Source organism: Cimex lectularius, unplaced genomic scaffold (genome assembly GCF_000648675.2).
Source record: "Cimex lectularius strain Harlan isolate CLEC.00 unplaced genomic scaffold, Clec_2.1 scaffold382, whole genome shotgun sequence".
NCBI lineage: Eukaryota > Metazoa > Arthropoda > Insecta > Hemiptera > Cimicidae > Cimex > Cimex lectularius.
The window spans coordinates 1-5,557 of NW_019394216.1; positions in this window are offsets into that span (position 1 = coordinate 1).

Here is a 5,557-nt window from a genome sequence, read left to right on the forward strand (position 1 = left end):
TATTTATACTCAAATATACCGATAAAAATATACTCAATGTATGTACAAATATATCGATATATCGTTACCAACCCTAGTCCGAAAATCTTGTATTTTAGAGTTACAAGACAGAGTTGTAGTATAAAGGAGCGAGGTGGGGGCCACAGTAGATAAGGCAGAAGTTCGCATTCCACTTCATTGTGTTTTGGTAGGGTAGCGGCGTATCTAGCCGAAGATCGTGGGTTCGAATCCCGCTCGAGTCACTGACTTTGTAAATCCTGCCAGTTTCTTTGCGTGAAGATCGATAGACAGCTTATCTTTGATCGTTAATCATCAGCTTTGAGCACGGTTTGATCAGGATATGATGGCATCTCCATATTCTTGGATATATCACGTGTTAGGATCAGTAGTTTAAAACACGTATTTAACAATTGAATATCTGTTTTATAAAAACTCAAAAACACAGGTTTTTTGGGGGATTTTTTCTTTGAGACCTGCGGGGTGATGAATTTGCAGTTTGGTTTTGATTGTTTCTGTCAGCGTGCCCTCCTTGTTTTAGTATTTCTAAGGTGTTTCTGACTTTTTGGTTTAGTCAGGTTCCTTTTATACGTTCGAGATCGGACTAATTTACCAAAGTGAACGGAACTTCTAAGCTAAATGTTTACATCATTCCCTTATTTTGGGACATCCAAAGCATTGAACTGTTCACGGCTAACTCGAAAGCAACAAGTTTGTCAGTTTTAATGTTTAACGACGAGTTTAAAGTCAAAAAGCTACCAAATACCCTTTTAAAAAATAACTATTATTTTTGATCATAAGTAATTTTGTTTTTATGGTAACAAGGAAGTATAATCGGAACACTTATGAACTGATTCATTATTTATTGAGCGTTTGGTTTCCAGTGGAGGAACCCATGTTGAACTATCGGTATAGATCACTTTACTGGGTCCGTCTATTCTCGCTCGTTTAACGAGAAACTCAAACGCGAGACGCGGGCCCAATAAGGCAGAAGGTGACGATAAGCTCAACTTTATTTTTTGTAAATTAGGTTGTACGTACTCTATGCAATACGCCAAAACTATTTTTGAAGTAATGAAGTAACAGTTATAATTTGTACGCTGAAAGAATTCCAACCACATTAAGTAAATTTCCGGCTAAATGATAAGTCGCTACTGGTTACTAAAGTTACTAATTACTAAGAATTGTTTAAAGTGAAAACATTTACGATCAGTTCAGTTTTAATTATGTAAAGCGATAGGAACATGTTTTGCAATCGATGGGCAATAAAACCACAGGGCATTTGAACTTTTCGTTGTAAACCTAAAAATTTCCCATTGTATTCTAACAAGTGTTTTTCAATTTCCTAATACCATTCCGTGCTTTCCTTATTTGGCGAGGGTCACCGCGACGGCGGGAAAGGGCGATGAGTTTCGTTTATCTATCGGCAATAAATATAGTCAATAATGTCATTACTTCCTGGATGTTCATTTTGCCTGGAACAGCCGGCCCTTTTTTCCTCCCGAGTCGGCAGGGCGAGGGACATTTCTGGCAGTCACTGCAGATACCGATCGGGCCTCTCGTAAAAATAGTCCGCCTCCTTTGGTCAAATTCCTACGCCGTACACGATATTAAGAATGAAGACATCTTTCTTCCATTTTCATTGCTCTGCTCCCGTCCCGGATCAAGATAGCGGATTTGTTTTATTCAGTTTCCGCCCGTGTCAATAAACTATCTTCGAGTTGAAATAAAAATTGTCCGCGACCGTTTCCTCCCATCGTTGGTTCAAAGTTAGTTTGTCGGATTGCAATCACCCATGACGATTGTCTTCTTTGAGACGTTTTATAACCCTAAAACTAGACAATTTATTAGCCTAAAGTTCAGCTTGATTGTTACTGCAGCATATGCACAATTGAAATTGTTTGCATTCTACAAGAATTGATCCTTGATACACTATAAAAGCACAAACAATCTCTTCTTTTGCTTTACTTGCATCCGTATATATCTCAGAGTACAGAATGTCATAGAAATGATGAATGGTGGAGTGAGTGCAGTGTTCACTCCTTTTAAAAAGACAGTTCCTACTCACAGTAATTTTTTTTCCAACGGTCCGGATTTCGAGCTTTTAGCTCATCATCAGGTAGAAGGAGATCTAGAAGCTCGAAATCCGGATCGTTGGAAAACAACTTATTGTGAGAAGGAACTATCTTTTTCAAAAGGATTACAGAATGTCATCTTCACGACGGTCGACCTTTCCATCAGTTCCGGGATGTGACCAGAGTTTAGATCCAACTACTTGTTCGTATACTTTTATACACAACCTTACCAAGTTTGTTTAATTTATGAAAGTTTATCAATTGGTATGATTTCAACATAATCGAATAAATATTATTTACAACTATTGCAGACTGGTACGATATTGTTCTTCGGCCTTTAATTATGCGTAGAGCCTCTTATCATACGTGATATTTTATACATAAGATAGGTCAGCCAAAATGGGGTACAGTTGAATTTTTTTTTAATGTGATATTTCATACATGTTATATATTTTTTAATGCACCAATTCTTGATGTATTTACATCTACCCCTTTAGAAAAAGCATTTTTTACAATTTGAGCATTTTGTGTCAAATGAAGGTGTTTTTGGTTATGTTTTGATAGAGCGCATGATTGAAAAACGTCAAAAGAACTTTGGGTTAATTAATCATTTTAGGCAATGTTTTGCTTGAAATGAAAAAAACTTAGTGCCACGAGCGGGATTCGAACCCACGACCTTCGGCTCTGAACCCTCTTCAACTTGATATAAATAAACATCTTTGTCGGGATTTTTCCCCAAACGGGAGCTACATACGGGACTATCGGTTCAACTGCGGATTTGGACATCGTCCTCAGCCCCAGTAAGCCTTGGCAGACCGTGACAAAATGTCTATAATCTGAAAACTTTTCTGACACGCCCTTCCGAATACATAAATGCAAGCGCGCACACACGCGCGCGTGTGTGTGATATGAGGGCAATTGATCCAACGAATTTGCTTTTCGTGCTTTTGAATGTGATGTTTTATACATGTTATACATTTTTTAATGAACCACTTCTAGATGTATACAACACCTATACAAAAAAAGCATCATTTACAATTTGAGCATTTTGTGCTCAGATGAACTTTTTTTGTTTTATTTTGACAGAGCACATAATTGAACAATATAACGACTAAAATCATTATTTTTCGTGGTCTGCTTGACCAGTTAATAACATTCAATTAATTAAGGTTTTTAAGTTGAGATAAAAATGTCAGTGTCACGAGCGGGATTCGAACCCACGACCTTCGGCATGATACGCCGCTACTCTACCACTTGAGCTATCGGGACTTCCGATATCCGAAGTCGTTCGAATCCCGCTCGTGACACCGACTTTTTTTATCTCAACTAAAAACCTTCATTAATTGAAAACTATTAATTGGTCAAGCGGACAAACTATGTTTAATTAGATAAAAATTGGACAACTATATTTTATTATTTTAGTTTAATCGAAAGTATATATATATATATAGATGTTAGTTATTTATGTTATAATCCATTTTTTAAGATAACTTGTAAACTGACATAATCGATCGTCAAAACATCAAATTCAGTTGAGTTTATCAAACGTAATAGACCACCTTTTTAACATTGCGTCCTATATCTTATAAAATATAGGATATTTTTACTATATAACTATCAATTGTGTCAACGCACTTCTTCTCTATCAATTTGGACGTTCGTAGGCCACCATTCAAAATTCGCATTCTCCCACCAATTTTTTAACCAGACGCCTGCCACAATCCGATTTCACCGGGACGAGAATTGAGATACTGAATTATAACGCTGAAAGATTAAGCAGATGGAGGAGCAGGGAGATTTTCTGGAACTAACGAAGACACGGTTTATGGGCCGGCATTCTCTGTGATAGACATCTGTTGTTTCGACCCCCTTCATTAGTTTACCCCGGCCGGTATCCTTCAATGTACAGTTAAATGAAGATGTAGCTTTTCAAAATTTAACGTAAATCATTAATCTCCAATTGTAAAAAATATATTTTGTATAAAACTGAAATCTATTGATTTTTGATTAAGCTAAATGTGTAAAGCCTTCTTTCTAAATGTCTGTTTTTGCGTCTCCGGTGCAACTATTTGCCAACAAATCTCAGCTAATCTCTCAAAGGTTTAAAGAATGTAAACCCCGCTGGTTGGCTCTTTTCCAAATATTAACGACGGCCTTCTTTGATGTAGGAATTAGCATTAGAAAGCCACCGGGCTCTGTAGTTATTGTCTATGACTGTTTTATAAGAGCCACCTCTTATCGAGACTTCATTCAGCTAAGACTATAAATTATCCCTCATTGTTGTACTCTCAATAACCTCGATCCGGCCTGCCGTCAGTGGGACTGTTTTCAGCCTGTAGCCGTTCTCTTAACCGCTTCCTACCTCGGCTACTCTCCACGCCGGCTTTTTTCCTATATGATAGGAGCAATAAATTTAATTTTAATCGCTTGCTACTTTTTATATAGATAAACTTGCCTGAAAGCGGACTCGTTTCTGACTGATTTCAGCTAAAAATCACCATCGTAAATATGTCGCGTTGCTTTTCAAGACCTAACGGGACTTTTGTTTCCCCAGTGGAGAGCGGTATAAGTAGTTTATTTATTTTTTTTTTTACTACAACCCAACAAACTAACAAGTCGTATTGATTTTTAATTATAGCGATTGATTTTACAAATAATGGCACATGCAAAATGAAACACACACACAATAGCCAACCACATCCTTTCACAACTAATTTCATCATGTCTTTATGGAAAAAAAAATATTTACCGCACACCCTATTTTCATACTAAAAATAAATGAGAACCACTGGACCGACAAACTACAACAATGAAACCGTAGACCATGGAAGAAAGAGAAAAATAACAAACTTTGACACTCCTGCAAATAAGCCACACCACGCTGACCCTTGGGTATTTCCACGCCAAAGAAAGACCACAGAGATGCCCTTTCTGCAGCACACAAGTATCTATAAACCTCGTATTAACATAAGCCCTTTCATACGTAAGTTGAAATAATATCCTTAATTCGACTGAATGTATTTATTAGAGTGAACGTTATAGTTTGTACCCACAAACACCCTAAATTAGTCTAGGTTATTTAGTTTTATATATAATTGGAGTGCGGTAGGGGTGATCAGTGACGTAATATAGAAAATCCTGTGGGAATGTATTTATTTGCGTGAGTAGTGTGCATGGACACGGTCTTTGTGGAATATCGAATACTCACAGGACTTTAGGCCCAATCTGGGTAACTTATGATAGTGAATGCGTGATTTTTACTGTGTTTAAGTGTATTTATAGACGAGACTGTTGGGAGGGCGTCATGGTGAAGATCGCCTTGCCGGGCTCCCAACCGTAGGTTTATGCTGGGGGGAAAAAAAGCCTGCGAGATAGACAAAAAGAAGAAGAGTCGGTAATTGCGCTAACTTCACAACTGCTCCAGTTACTTGAGTTATTTATGAAGATCATTCCTCTTTAAAAGGTAACACATAACTAAGCGTTGT